The sequence below is a fragment of the Panthera pardus genome, unplaced genomic scaffold (assembly GCF_024362965.1).
Source record: "Panthera pardus isolate Hobbes unplaced genomic scaffold, ASM2436296v1 HiC_scaffold_2, whole genome shotgun sequence".
Lineage (NCBI taxonomy): Eukaryota > Metazoa > Chordata > Mammalia > Carnivora > Felidae > Panthera > Panthera pardus.
Window position 1 is genome coordinate 100,264,010 of NW_026526765.1, and position 16,585 is coordinate 100,280,594.

Below are 16,585 nucleotides of genomic sequence, written 5' to 3' on the forward strand. Positions count from 1 at the left end.
AGTTTACAATATTGACAGCAAGAATGAGAAGGGGCAGCCATGGATGACCAGCTTTTCTTACTCCCTTCTTGCTTCATTTATGCTTTATCTATGTTCCATTTTTCAACTTGGTGAGATCCATATGCAATAAATAAAATTTTGAGCTCTAAATGTGGATTAATGAAGATGTTGAGATCTCACTCTGGAGAACTGCTAATAGAGGCAGGAACCCTGTCACTTGTGGATGCTCGCTTTCCACAGCCTTCCCTGGAAAAGTATAGGGTAAAAGAAGGATAGGAGGCAGAAAGAAAGACTTGCTCAGTCTGTGCTGCCTCGTGGCAAGAAGGAGAGTTTGCTTTCGTGGAGATTTTGTGAAATTGGACAAAAACTGAATTAGTGGGTAGCACTGCATTCTCTCAGGATAAATTCAGCATGCTTTGGGCTTTTGTTTAATAAGCATTTAACAAAATTTGACATCCATAATCAAACCTCTTAGCAAACTAACAACAGAAGAAAGTTTTTGGTAAATCATCTACCAAAAAAATCTAGAGTTAACATCATACTTAAAAATCACAACGAACGATTCCTTCGAAATTCAAACCGAAGCAAAAATGTCTATCTTCATGACTTCTATTCAAAATTGTGGAGAGATCCTAGCCACTGAAAAAGAAATATAAGGTACATAGATCAGAAAGGAAAATGTAAAACTCCTTTTCTCGGCAGACAACATCATTGTATACGCAGAAAATCCCGAGTTATCTATTAAATACTGACTAGAACTAATAACTGAATTTAGTAGATTGCAGAAAATAATACTGAAATGCAAGAATCAATTATATTTCTACATAATAGTAACAAACAAAATAAAATTGAAGTTCCATTTAATAGCATCAAAACTCAAATACATAAAAATTTAGCAAAAGACACACCATATCTTTATATTGAAAACTATAAAATATTGCTACAGAAATTAAAGAAGGCCTAAATAAGTGGAGAAGCTTAAAGTTTTCAGGAACCAGAGGACTCAATAATTTGAGAACTGTCCTCATAGTATTCTATAGATTCAGTGCAGCTCAAATCAAAAGCCTACAAGACTTTTTATAAAAATGGAAACGTCTTTTAAAAATCTATATGGAAGTGCAAAAGATCTAGAATAGCCAAAGAAAGATATCTTTTTTTTAATAGACAAAGAAATCTTAAAGAAGAAAAGCAAAATCAAAAGCCCTTCACTTATGTTTTGTCCCCTTCCCTGTTTTTAAATTATTTTTGCTTCCCTTCCCTTTTGTTCATCTGTTCTGTGTCTTAAATATGGAGAACAAACAGGGGGTTACTGGAGGGGTTGTAGGAGGGGGCATGGGCTAAATGGGTAAGGGGCATTAAGGAATCTACCCCTAAAATCATTGTTGTACTATATGCTAACTAACTTGGATGTAAATTTCAAAAATTTTTTTAATTAAAAAATAAAAAAGACCTTCACTGTCTGATTTCTAGATTTACTTTAAGTCTACAATAATCAAGATATTCTGATACTGGCTTAAGGATAGACTAACAGATTAAAAGAACAGAATAAAGAATTTAGAATTAAGCCTGCATGTATATATATATGATTTTTTCAAAGTTGCCAAAACAAGTCTATGGGGAGGCTGGCTTCACAGTGATGCAAAGCCTTTAGCAAACACATGCTAGGAACATGGAACTCAACCTTGTAGTTCTGAATGGACCCTGTGGAATCAGTCTTTAACCATGGCCTTTCTCCTATGTCCCCCTTTGCTAGTTGTCCCCAGGGGCCCTGGATCTGCATATCCAATGCTCACCAGATCCCATCTCTATGACTACTCCCATCACCTGCCTAGTCAACCAGAACCAGTTTTGGCACCTCTCTTTTCCAGCCCTAGGCAGAAAAAGTCCCCAGGTCACGCCTTTCTCCTTCACAAACACCTCTTCCCTCTGTCTAAGTGGACAAAAGAAAAAGGCTCTGAGAACTGGGCTTTTAATTCAAGTGTTATCACTCTCTTGCAGCATATCCTCTTGTCAGAGAAAATTCTTTTTCTTTTTTAAATATTTACTTACATATTTTGAGAGGAGAGAGACGTACACACAGGTGGGAGGGGAGGAAGAGAGAGGGAGAGAGGGAATCCCAAGCAGGCTCGGTGCTGTTAGCTCAGAGTCTAAAGCAGGGCTCCATCCCATGAAGCATGAGATCATGACCTAAGTTGAGATCAAGAGTTGGCCCCTTAACCGACTGAGCCACCTAAGTGCTCCTAGAGACAGAACATTCTTTATCACCCTTCTGCAGTATTTCCCTATAACGTGTACCCAAAAGCTACAAACAAGAGAGATAGGAGGTTAAGAATGGGAAAATGTTTAAATTAAAACTTTGAACTTGAACCTTCAAGTTTACTGGCGATTCCTTTGAAGAGAAACTGTAGATCCTTTCTCTTCGCAAGCCGTCATAAAAAGTCTCATATCTTGTACTACTGAGAAGGCCGATAAATTCAGAAGCCAGCCCGGGGTTCTTTGCATCCGTCCTGACTGAAGCAGGGCATGCCTCTCAGCAAGTTAGGTGCTGGGGGAAGAAAATAGGAACCCTGATGGCCTTCTTTTCCCCTTCCTTTGCCATAATTAGAACCTCCAATTCGCAGATTGTCAGACTAAACTGCACACTTTCTGGAAGAGTGGATTGATCATTTGTAATTATTTACAGGTAAATGGTTAAGAGAAATAGAATGTCGTATCTAGTTTCAGAAATATTTTCAAGAAGCTGTTATGTTTTGCCTTTGTCACTGAGAGTGTGTGAGCTTCTTTACTTTTGACTTTTGAGAAGTTCTGCTCTCTTCTGAGTCCCTAGGTTGCATTTGAGCTCCTCTCTGAAGTCAATAGTATCTCCTTCAAAACAACATCAGTCAAGTTCCTTCCATGGGTGGAGTTGGCTAGGGGGCCTGAAAACCAGTGAGTAGTTCTCTGAAAAATAAGCACATCCAGAGTTTCCTGGTTGGAATCCTTCTGTGGAAATCCTGGCTCCACTCTCTCTCTCTCTCTCTGTTGGAAGACAATTTATGGCAGTCAGCAAAGCAGCCAGAAAAAGATTCAGGTTTTCTCTCTCCCATGCACATAGCATGATCACTTGGATTAAGTGAAGACTATTTTTTATTTTCCATTTGGCCAAACTCGAACACATGGGAAAACCAAACACACGTGGGGGAGGGGGAATGATAGGGAGCAAGTCAGCAAAGAAAGACAGCCTTCAGGTGGCAGGTTGGCAGGCTGCCCTGTTCCACGTGCCAAATCTGAAGGCACTGACCAGGTGGCAGCTGCCAGGCTGTTTCTTAAAGTGGGACAAGCTAAAGAGTGAGGTTTTGTCTTGGGGTCTGATTTTCTTCTCTAAGCTGCAGCGCGAGGAGAGTTGGGGTAGAGCTGGAAGCTGGCTTTTGGTTTGTTAGTGTGTGGATATTCCAGTTTAGAGCCAATGCTCAGGGGCCCCTGAGTGGCTCAGTTGGTTGGGCGTCCGACTTCGGCTCGGGTCATGATCTCCACGGTTCGTGAGTTCGAGCCCCATGTCAACTCTGTGTTGACAGCTCAGAGCCTGGAGCCTGCTTCCGATTCTGTGTCTCCCTCTCTCTCGGCCCCTCCCCTGCTCAAGCTCTATCTCTCTCTCAAAAATAAATAAACATTAAAAAAAAAATTTAGAATCAATGCTCAGTACCAAACCAACTCAGAATGCACCAGGAGAGCCAGCCACAGTGCATCCTACGAGTTCTTTTGAATATTAAGCAAAAGTTCATAAGACCCTTGATATCATGTATCACTATCCTTTTCCAATGGGCAAGAGAGGGAAATGGTTCTTTGAGAAAGTATAGTTATCTGAATCAAATAAAATGGCACTTATCCAGAGGCTATTGTCTCATAAGCCAAACCATCTGGCTCACTGCTGAGAAACCAGAAGTAAGGGTTTTCACTACCTAAAAATTCATATGACATAGTACATGCACTGAACTGTGTGAGGTGAATCATGGAGTGGACCTTTACATCTCTGTTCAGAGCTTATTTACTGATGTTGTAAACATATTCCTACTTAGTTTTAAGTTTCATTGGTTTGGAAGATGGGAAGAAGGCAAGCAAGAGAGAGAAAACTAGACAAGACAGGCAACACCTGCCAGAAGACAAGCTCCAGGAGGGAAAGATGGGGTCTGTTTTATTCACTGCCAAAGTCCCAGTACTAGAATACTAGTCGTCATAGATTAGGTGCTTGCAAATATTTGCGGAGTTGATTAATGAGAGCAATGCAAAGCATTGGTTTTTAGGGACAGTCTGTTAGGGAACAGTAGAAAAAAGGAGAAAAAGAAGAGGGGGGCGCAGAAGGTGGGGTCCTCGTAAAGCACACTAGTCAAGAACCGTTTAAGCGGCATCCAAAATTCTGCATACTTTGAAAGTTCTTGAGAACATCATTGTCTTACAGCTTAGATGATGAAGATGATGATGGAATGATGGGCGTTTATCATAACCCTAAATCATCAAGACATCAAAAAAAAACAGCAAGTAAAATGCACTCATCATCCCCTTTCCAAGGCACAGAAAGACAAAATATTTGGAAAATAGTTTCCAAAAATATGATTGTAATTGTTTTAAAATTTAAATTTCTAGTATTTAATATTTTCTATATTTTATTAATTAATTAATTAATTAATTAATTTATTTTGAGAGAGAGGGAGGGCGTAAGTGAGCAAAGGGCAGAGAGAGAGGGACAGAGAGAGAATCCCACAAGAAGCAGAGAAGGAGAGAGAAGAGAGAAGCAGGGCTCACCCGAAGCGGGGCTGGAGCTCACCAACGTGGGGCTCGAACTCACAAACCGTGAGATCATGACCTGAGCTGAAACCAAGAGTCTGATACTTACCCAAGCTACCCAGACACCCCTAAGATTTTTTGAATTGTAAATTGATACACTCACAGACACAAAATACAAGGTACCACAATGACAACAGATTAACGGAGCTGATAGAGAAGTTATTATATTAGTAGAGGCACAGAGAGTATCTGCTGCTCTCTTGTCATCCACTTGCATATAGCTAGAAGGATCACACCCTCTGATAGTCACACACCCCTGGCACTTTGTAGTTGCAGCTCAACATAATTTGACTGACCTCTAAGAGAGGTGAACAGTGCTGTGACCCACATGGGACCCAAAGGTTTCTCTGAACTTTGCATATGTAGAGCAACTTTCCAAAAAAATTTTCTAACCAGTGTGAGAAATCACGTGGTTTCAAAGGCCAGGGGCTTAAAAATGGGGGAACCTACCCAAAGTTAAGCCACAGTTTTGGCTGGCTTCATGATTGCTTTGGGCTTTGCTTTCTCTGAGAAATGCCGAGATATTTGGAAGGAATTTCGAGAAAAAAAAAATCAATGTTAAAAATATCTATGAATTATTTTGAACTTCTGGAAAGAGTAAGCAGAAATCCTAAGAACCCAAGATCTCCATAGATCACAGTGGGGCAAATACGTTATGTGTCCATTGTTACTGGGGTACCATCAAGTCTGTCTGTTGACTCTCCCAAGAGTTTCACGTCTCAAAGAGAGAGACGTGGAGCAGAATGAAGGAAAAAGCAATATAAAAAACTAACTTCCTAAATAGCAACTTTATATGAATTTATCCTGTGTATACTTACATATGACCTAAAAAGACCCTTTGGAAAATCTTAGAAGTCAAGAGCTTACTTGTCTGAAATGGAACGAGAAGAAACGGAACTGGAAGAGTAAGAGGGTGCCTGTGCCTCTGGGTGAGCAGCCCAGCCCGTTTCGGCTTCAGTATTGTTGTGAGAGAGAGGCAGAGAGTGGAGACCAGCTTCCTGGGAGCCATCCTTTTAGGAACCTGGGAGGCTAGAACAGAAGGGCGAAAGTGATTGTAGGCGTCTTAGAAGTGACATCCCGTCACCTGACTCTGGGAGGGAAGGAGCAGGTCCTTGGTACCAGGAGCACCGAAAGAATGGTTGGAAATATTGTAGGTCTCTGTTTGCTTTGATCTGCCGGCACCTTCTTTCCTTGGTAAAAGTGTCTCTCACATTCCACGTGGAACTGGAGGGGCTGATCATGGGTTCTTTCGGTCTCAGTTTGAAATACCTAGAACAAGACCCTGATACAAGAATTCAGGTTCATGTAGTTTATTTGGTCAGACAATACCAGCAGACAATGGTGAGAGCATAAGAACCTGAGACAGGAGAGGGAAAGAATCCATTAAACGCTGTGTCTTTAAGCTAGCATACACTGCCCAAATAAAGCTCATACTTGCTGGGAACTCGGGGGGATAGATAGAACCTGAGATTCAGAGTTAGCACACACAAAAGGCAAGAGAACTGAAGTCGTTACACAACCTAAGGGCAAATCCCAGGAACTTCTGGTCCGCCTTGCATAAAGCCCAGGTGAAACCTTGGATGTGTGGCAGGCGAGCACCGAAAGAGTGAAGGCCAAGCAGATAAAGATGGGGTACTGACAGCTTCTGCTATGGCTTCTTTCTTCCCCTGCTAGATAGAAGCCAAATGCATCAGATCACACACTATTGGTCTGCCAGGGTGCATAACCACTGCAGTACCAAGGCAAGTTCTCTGATTTCTGCGCACGGAAAGGTAGACGCTCTTTTTCCACTGTAGTTGCAGAGTGAGACCCAGCCAGCCTAGAGCTGGCATTTAGGCACCTTTCTTGGTGCTATAGGAAAGCTAATCTACAGGAGGAAAGAACGAGGCCAACATACAGAAGGAAGAGATGGAAAAGGAGAAACAGAAAGAGAGAAATCACTAACAGCATTTTCATTTGAAGTCTTGGATCCAGCTTGATCGGATGCCAGCTTCACTTTTGGATAATCTTAAATATGAACCGATACATCCCTTTTGTTTTCTTGCTTAAGCCAGTTATTATTTGTAATCAAGAGAGTTTTTCCTCATATGGGAATACACGTCTTCTGCCATTTTCTTCTCCTATAACACACACAAACGCAAGGAGTTTGGATTTATCACTGAATTATATACCTGCTAAAAAGCTGAGCTAGTTATGTTAAAGAGAGTCAAAGGTCTCTCATGTCATCTGGGAGTGGTTAAGCAGTGTATCCCGAATTGAAAACAGGGTTGAGGGGACACTGTGACAACGGGTGGCCCAGGCAAGGTAGAGGACGCCTTGGAAGGGAACCCGGAGAATGCAAAACTCCATTCCGTTTCTCCTTGTAGAGGATGACCATTGAGAGCCAAGGAGAAAGAAAATAATTGTTCCCAATTCCTGAATTCTTGAGAGAACACGGCCTACGACACCAGTACGAAGTAGCCCAGCGAGCGTAGATCAGCTTCTTGAATCGGGCAGGAGAGGTGGGGCAGGGCAGGCCTGGGGGGATTGGGGTGCTTGCTGCATGGAGGCGTATTTGCAGGCTGTGGAGGTTCAGAGCAGAGCCAGGCACCTGCCGCATGGCGCAGCCAAGAGGCTACCCCGAGCCCCACCCCAGGGACTGGCTGGGCATTCCAGGTACAAGGTGCAGAGCTCAATCGCCGGAAGGGGTTTCTGTGCCTCCTGGTGGGTGGAAGACACCAGAGGATCAGCAGTGGCAGAGAATGTTGATGGTATGCTCGCTTTGGGCAGGACGCACCATACGAGCTGCAGGTAGAGACGAGTGCAGAGGGGAGGGGTCCGGGAACACCGGCTCCCAGAGGCCAACTGCAGAATCATCAGAAATTGTGAGACAGTCATTCAACGGAGCCGTTACTAAAAACAGATGACTAAGTAATGAGTTATATTAAAAGCAAAGAAAATATACCCACTCAAAAGTCATCGTTTCCTTTTTTTTAAAATATATGAAATTTATTGTCACATTGGTTTCCATACAACACCCAGGGCTCGTCCCAAAAGATGCCCTCTTCAATACCCATCACCCGCCCTCCCCTCCCCCCCCATCAACCCTCAGTTTGTTCTCATAACAGTCATCGTTTCCTAGTTGTTTCACCATGTCTGACTGTCATCTATGTTCTTGAGGTGATTTCACGCTTTTGTATCCGCACGGTGGAAACACTACCGGCGGAGCGCCAGTGCCCGTCTCTTCTGAACTCTCATGTTTAGGCATGGCGTGTTGTAGCTCCAAAGCCTCCAGGCTCAGAGGGAAAAGTGCAAATCGGCGGATCAGACCTTAACATACCGTTTCGTTCATTGTGATGAGATGAAAAACGTGCCGAAAAATGTTAATCGTGCAAATACAGTGGAAAAGTGGGTTGTATCTGTAGCCCTTACGTGGCGAGTAGCACACATGGAGGGGATATTCCTCCAGGGCTGGCAAGCCACAATTCAGCCAAGAAGGACCAAAGCGAAGTTCAGTGTGTCTTTCTCCTTTCGCTTTCCTCATACCCCACGGAAAGGAAGGTCTCTGTCCACATTCGTGTAGGAACAATTATTCGTTCAATGCAAGCAATTGAAAATTGGTTGCAACCACAATTCAGCCAAGAAGGCTCCCACATCACCGACCAAAGCGAAGTTCAGTGTGTCTTTCTCCTTTCACTTTCCTCATACCCCACGGAAAGGAAGGTCTCTGTCCACATTCGTGTAGGAACTATTATTCGTTCATTGCAAGCAATTGAAAATTGGTTGCAACCATAGCTTGACTACAGATACAAAAGTTCAGCAGAATAACAAAAAGCATTCTGTGAGAATAAATTGGCTTCATGGGATTTAGAAAAAAAAGGATGTTTTACATTTATCATTCTTCGTAAATCATGCTCTACCTATCCTTTTTGTCAGTAAGGTGCAGAATAAATTTACCTAGGTACGCACACACATGCATTTTTTTCTGGGGAGCTGATGGTTAACCATTTACCACCGCACCAGTGGGGTTGGGTCACCATATTCTCTCTGGTCCTCCCACAAAGGCAGCAAAAGCAAAGGAGGTTGCTTAAAAAGGGAGTTCCGTTTCTGCCCAGCATGGAGTATGTGTCTTTGTAGAATAAGAACATTCTGAGTATTTATGACACAGTTATGAAGACCACGGTGGGTGAGAGACCCCAGCAGATGCAGGACTAATTGTGGGAGAGATTGGTGCCCCCACCCACGCCCCACATTTGCACATTCCCTATCCCCTGGATTTTTACTTCTGGCTTTAATTCAAGTCACATGTGTAACTTGAGAACCTATAAATTACAAAGGGTCTTTCAAACAAGGTTAGTATGTAAATATAAAATATAACATTAAATTCCCATCATTAATATTGAAGAGTAAGTCAATATTTGATAAAAATCACCTCAGGGGAGTGTGCCTTTCTGCCTGGTTTTATGCCTTGCAGACTTAATCAATTATTATTTAATTACCCGGTTAAATGTCATGGCTTACAAAGCAGGGATTATATTAATAATAACATGAGGTTTGTTTTAAAACCGGCCCATACATTAGATAGAGCTGATTTTGTTTTACCATCTCACGGAGCACAGAATTGACATTATTCTTCTGCACCTGGTTTTGAATGAATTGCTTCTATTTAAGCTTCCCTCCCCCCCCCCCCCCCCCGTTTCCTTCTCCCTTTTAAAAAATCTTCCTCCTATATTTGTCCTATTTTTCCAGTCTTTCAGCTATTCTCCACCCCACCCTTTCTTCCCCACTGTGGGAGTCTTAATTCCATCGTAAATCAAATACCTTAACAAAGGATTGTGCCTTAAACACAGTAACGCAAAATAGATGCTGGGTCACAGAGAACAATCTAGTTTCAAAGGAAGGTGGTGCGCCACGCAGAGCAGTTTCCGAGCCAACACCTTCTGACTGAATGTTTGCTGTTTAATTGTCTCTCTAAAGTTGCTATGGCAACCGTTCTATCAGAAGGATTTGTTGGCACCTAGATGGACTTTATTTCTCTGACATTCAAAGAGGAGGGTGAGGACAAAGTCTAATGAGAGGACTGAGTGACAATAAATCTCTCCCCTTTCAGCTTTACCATATTGGACCAACACTTGGGGTGTTTTGAGCATGGCCCTTTGTCCATGAGAGTGGTAGAGTCTCTCTCTGGAGGGGAGTTGAGAGCGGGGAAGGAGGAGACCCGGGAGGGTTGGGGAGAAAGCTAGAGGGACAGCTGAAACATGGCGGGCCCCGCAGGCCTTTTGTTCTCCACCATCTGTGTGCTGTGGTTTTGGGAGTGGAGCCAAAGGAACGTTACCTGTATTGTGCCTCTCAGAGCTGGGGCGCGGCCGCCAGTCCTGCCTCAGACACAAGGGCCTCGCATACAATGACAGGGCCATAAGGGTCTGGCAAATAAACTATTTGAACATTTGGTTTTATGAATATTGAGTAAAATTCTTCAAATAAATTATGAAAATGAATCGAGGCGAACAGCCATCTGAATCCCATTGCAAGCCTAGGGCCACTGATTTGTAATGCTAAGTGTATTAATAGTTACATAAATGAGAAATACTTTTCAAAATCACTGGTGAGCTTGAAAAATTGGTGCACTAAAAGGAGTACTAATTATGACTGCTCTTAAGGAACACCGGTGCCTACAACGTCCAGCCACAGAGTTGAATGGGACATATGCCAAACATACGCACAGAGTGCCTTTTCACAGACGGAAAATAAAAATCACATTCTGCAGGTCTGAAAAATTATAATTCACAAAGTATCCTAGAGCCCTTCAGGAAGTTAGTTTGGCAATAGAAAATCCTTACAATTCCGAATAACCTCAGACTCAGTAGTTCTGCCTCTACTCATACGTCTTAAGGTAACAATTACAGATATAGGTCAAGTCATACCAACAGGAAAGTCAGTTGTGGTGTGTATGATCACTTCTTCTTCTAAATGTATAGCCATAGGAGAGTGGCTAAAATACATCATGGTATATCCATGTAACAGAGGGCTTTGTAGCTATTAAAAATGAGTATAATAACAATGTACTATGGAAGGAAAAAAATAGGTTACAATGGAATTATATGGCTGCTTCTGTTTTCAAGAGTGTCTCTATACATTAAAAACTGTTGAGATACAATATAGGATTGATGACTGTTAGCTTCATGAAGCAAAAGTACAGGTGATTTTATTTTCCTTATTATGCTTACTTATGTTTTCTGGGGTTTCAACAATAAATATGTTTTCCTGCTGTACTGAAACAAAGAAAATATACTCTTTTTACATGTCTGTCCGTCAATCGCTTATGAAATTCTTATCCAAGTTATTTTAGGAGAAGGAAAATCCTGGCCAGACATTCCAGCCTCATGCATCCTGATAAGCTCATAGCCACTCTGGGAATTAATGGGACACAGATGTCCAGGTTCTCGTGAGTACAGGGAGAAGTGGTGGCAGCTCTCCACACTACTAGGTCTTGGGTCTGAGATCTGTAGTTCAGGGACTCCCCTGTTTTCTGGAAGAAACAAGCTGCTAGAGGCAGTGACCCAGGGAGGTAGGAGCAGGGAGAAATGGAAGCGTTTTTACAGGGCAGAAATTGTGATAAATGTAGGGTTATTATGAAATAAGAAGATTGGTTTTAGAGTTGGCTTGTATAAAACAGCCTCTCCATTTCACAGCCAAACCTAATACCCAGCAGCGCCTCACTTTAGGGCAGGACTACCTGAGAACGACCTTGCTTCCCCTCTTTCTGGGCATGCCCAGCAGTCAGGAATATGATAAAGGATGCCTATTCTCTGGTCTCCTCTCTCCCCCCACCCCAGAGAAGGCAGGCATCAGCAATCGATCAATCAATGAGCTGGAGTTGGCACTTGAGCTGGGATGCTTAGGACATTCCTGGCCACCACAAATCTTCTCGAGCGTCATTACAAAGGACCACACTTTCAGCTTGCCAGTCTTGCTCTCCGCTGTGACAAATACAATACATAGAATCCAGAACACCTTTACAACTCAGATACTTTAACACTCCAAAAAGGCAGTGCATTCATTGTATTTTTTGTTCTCAGAATAAAAAGTCATAGGTTTATTCTAATGTTCTGTAGCCCCAGAAAAGGGAAAAGAATACATACCAAGTATTTTCAGTGGTTGCTAGTTTGTTACATGTGCTTATGTTAACCTTGGCAGCACTTGCATAAACTTATTACATTAATAGAGTTATATAAATTTGATTTTAGAAAAAATAATCTATCCTTGGAAAGAGAGTGTCATCACCTTTATGTAAACAGTGTTCCTCTGCAAACAATGCCCTTTATTTTGGCAACGTGTCTTTCCTGCCATCTGCCTCCCAATGCACTTGCCAGAGTTGCAATAATAATTGAGTTACAGAGGGAATTAAGTGTAATGGAGGGGAAGGAAATTGATTGCTTAATTTTTATTAACAGAAAGGGAGAAAATTATGGCGCCCTGCTATGAACCAAAATGAAACAAAGAGAGAAAATGCAGAGAGATGACTCCAGGTGGCAGGAATATTCCTGCACAAACATTAGCAATCCTATGGGGAGGCCGAGAAGAGGCCAACACTCATGGTTGAGCAGAGACACTGGAAAGGAAGTGAGAGGGAACAAGTAGCTTGGGACCAAAGTGATCTGTCTCTCCACACCAGGAGAAGGATGCAGACACCTGAGAGACCCCAAGCTTCTGCTGGAAAAATAGTTCAACTCCTATTGCACTCTCTCTGTCCACATGTCAAGAATATGCATCATGGCCAGATTGAGGTTAAAGCCCGAGGTGTGTGTAGGTATATGTGTAGAATAAGTGATTTCCAATTCCTGCTCTCCCCAGAAGCGACTACAGCCTATAAAACACTGGAAAGATGTTGCTGACTATGAGTCTGGAGTTCTCCCTTGTCCAGCAAGAGGATGGATACAGAATTGAATAGGAGAGAGGCTAATGTCCAGGAGGAGACAAGAGCCCTGAATAGGGGTTTCATTTATTGAGCTCTTCAAGATATTATCCATGTGGTGAATGTGAAAAAAACAAGATCTTACACACACGAATGAGGAGGAAACAATCAGACAGTAATCATTTCCTTGTGTGTGTGTGTAGGAAGCAAAAGGTCTGGGGGGGGGGGCAAGGAGAGTTTGTTTGTGATCAAGGTACACTGGCGCCAGGCAGAGGGTAATTTCCTGCAGGTGATTTAACAAGTTACTCGTGATGGTACTTGTAACGGTACATATCTCCCTAGGTATCCTCAGTTGTTTTTGCCTGTGGTGGCAGCTTTCTGCCCTAAGCTTTTTTCTAACCCGTTTATGCAAGGAGAACCTATTTCCCCATAGATAGATCCATCAGGGTCATTCAGATCTCACTGGGACTTGCCTATACCCTCTGAACAAGTGTATTGTGGGCAGTGAGTTAGAATGAGGTGGTTGGAGCTGCATCATGCCCCCTCTCCATCTTAGAGACCCATTCCACCTTCCTGAGAAGTGAGTTTCCTTCCTCTGTCAGAGGCAGCTGCTGGGTCACTAACCTGCCTGTGACTCCCTGGAACTAGCTCAAAGCCAGGTGTCCATTTCACATGTTTGATCTGTGGGCAGTGGGAACAGAGTGGACCTTTTGGATGTCAGGACAAAGAGCAGTTGGCTTGGGGAGAGAAGCGCCAATGAGAGATAACATGATAGTATGATTATAGGTAATGCATTAGCCCCCTTCATTCTATGCCACGCTGTCAGTTGCACACAGGATGCAGCGGCATTTGGTCTCTCCTGTGAGAGATGCTCAGGCTTGAGAGTGGCCAGGATAACCGAGGTGTTGCATCTGGTCCCTCAGAATACCCAACTCTGACCCCTGCTCATGGCTGACATCTTGATTCCGGGTAGCAAGTTCACAGGCTTTTTAACTGAGAACTCTAGTAGACGGCTTCTCACCACAATTGTGAGCAGACACGTTTGATAATGAAAAGGTCACAGATGACAATTCTACCCCCCTCAGAGAAAACAGGCACGAAAGTATACAGCTACATTCTATACTAACAGGAGTGATTTTCCTATCTTTAAATTGTAATTTGGGGAGAATCCGTTAAAGTAGAACCCAGAGGGCACAAATGTACGTGATATTGTCACCCGTCATATGGGATTGGGAAGAAGTTACATAAATTTGACATATCCACATGATAGACAAAAATGCTACTTTCAAGTCTAATTAGATAACGTGTCATATATTCGCAAATATAAAGGCAAATTTTAATGAAGACTTAAACTGCTTTTATCCAGTCTAAATTCAGTTATAGATGTGAAACCAAGTCCATCAAAATTTTAACAGAGGCTAACTGTGGATCATAGGATTATGGGTGGTTTTTTTTTTTTTTCTATTTTATTGCTGATACATTCCAAATTATCTAAAATGATCATATGTTAGTTAATATTGAGAAAACAGATTTTTAATGCCATTAGAAATCTTCTATCCATGATCACTTTTGTGAAAACATGTGGAGACCAGGAAAGAAAGGAAAAGTTAATTAAGGAAAAGTTAAGAAATTTCAGTAATTTAAAATACGTATTTCTAATGGAAACTAATTTGACAATAAATTTCATATAATAAAAAGGAAAATAAAATAAAATAAAATAAAATAAAATACGTATTTCTGTTTCAGATTGTTGCATCCACGATTCAAAGAGTTATCAGGCACCCCAGAGCCTTATTTTGTAGAGCTGCCCCCCATACTCTAACCCCAGATTCTCTGGCTCTGTTGTTTCTTTTTCATTCTGTGCTTCCAAACACAATCAAGTATGTAACTGGATATTTCCCCAAGACAAATGACCTTTAGAACATGGTTGCTTCACATAGCTCTGACTTACAAGCTATGCCATACCTTGAAATATGTCATTTAAAACACTGGCCATTCAAGGTTGCCTGCAGCCAAGCCTTCCCTGAAATGTTTACTGCAGAGAACAACACTGAATTTGTGGTCACAGAGTTTTGCCTCAAAATGTAATCTACAGATCCCAAGATCCCCATCTTCCCACTGGGTCATGAAATATGAGCGACCTGGACCATTAATTATAATGTTCCTAATTGTCTCAAAGACTTTTCGTTGTAACATGGTCTTCCCTGTGGGATGGAGACCAGCAGAATTCTTGGTCAATAGAAGACACTGGGCTCCCGCGATATTTTTTGGTAGCATTTCGGGGCATGAGCTGACCCACATTCCTTCCCACCTAGGATTGCTGATGCAGTCACTGTCTCAAATAAAGGTGGCACTGCAGGCTTCCCAGTACTCACTGACTTCCCCCGCTAACCCCAAGCATCCAGGAAGCTGAACTGAGGACAAGGGTGAACATTCCAAAATCCCACTTACGTGGCACCTAGGGTGAGACTTTACAAAATACTTTTTAAAAATTAAGGCACGTAACTACCCATAATAGCCCCCAAATGGAAAACCCAGTGTGCATGATTTGAAGAATAGGTAAAGAAATTGTTATATTCACACAGTAAAATGCTTGATAGTAATGAGAACTAATGATCTCCAACTTCATACAACACCATGGGTTAATCTCACCACGCATGACACTGAGTAGGAGAAACTAACCATAAAGGAGCACACATATATTAGTCTACTTATATACACCTACAGTGTGCTCACAAAAAGTACAAAACAACCAAGGCTGATTTATGGTGACAGAAGTCTCCGCGAATAGGGAACAAACAGGGGTTTCGGGGTGTTACTAAAGTTCCGTTTCTCAGGCTGGATCCTGACTAGGACAAGAATGTTCAGTTTGTTAACGACAACAACAAAAAGCCTTCAAGTTGCATACTTAGGATGCGTGTACATTAGCATATATATTTTTTTATTTCAATAAAAAGTTATGTGAAGAAAAATATGAAGGCCTAGGGAAAAATATTAAATTGAGAAAGCAGAGGCTGGACCCAAGTAGGTACAAGAAACACTGGTTTATCCTTCTATAGGGCACTTGGCCCTAACTCTGCAGGTTTCTTTCTGCTGCTGGTTGTGGGGGTCATTTTGGATAATGGAGGAGCCCTTTCTATAGTGTTAGACCAGCAGCTTCATGGGCAGGTGACTTTTCCTTCTCCGGCACTGGGCAGGGTTTACCACACTTCAAACTACCTCAAGTAGGAGCTTGAGAAGTACTTCTGGAGGGAAGTAAGTATGAACAAACATGGCAGGGCATACCCACATATCCGGTATGAGGACAGCAACTATCTGTAAAGCAGGATTCTGCATTGTCTCTCTGGGCTGCAGAGGTTGTCTGCACGGTAAGCATCAGCCCCCAGCATAGGTACCTTACCCCCTGGCTTTTGAGCTAGACTCATCCTAATTTAAATTCCAGTTTTGCCACTTAAGAGCTTTGCGGTCACGACAAAGGCAGTTCTCCACGTCTCTAGTTCGCTCATCTCTACGATGGTGACAATGATAGGCATGACTGACACATAAGATGCTCAAACAATAGTATTCTTACAACTATTACCATCCTCGTTCCTTTTTCCCATCAGAAACTGTTATTTCCAGTCCAAAGAGCCAAGTATTTGGCCTCACGGGATTGCTGGCTGTCGAGAGGCCAGCATCTTCCTTTGGAGGGGCCACGGGGGATAAAGACCAGGCTGTAAAATCTCTGTTGGAATTACCTAGAGACTTCTCCCTCAGAAACTCGGAACACCAGAAAAGCAGCATCTGGGACAAGAGACCCAAGCTGACAAATCACTTTCCGGGGCTTCTCCCTCATAGATGTATTTGAGAGAAACAATGGCACATTACAAG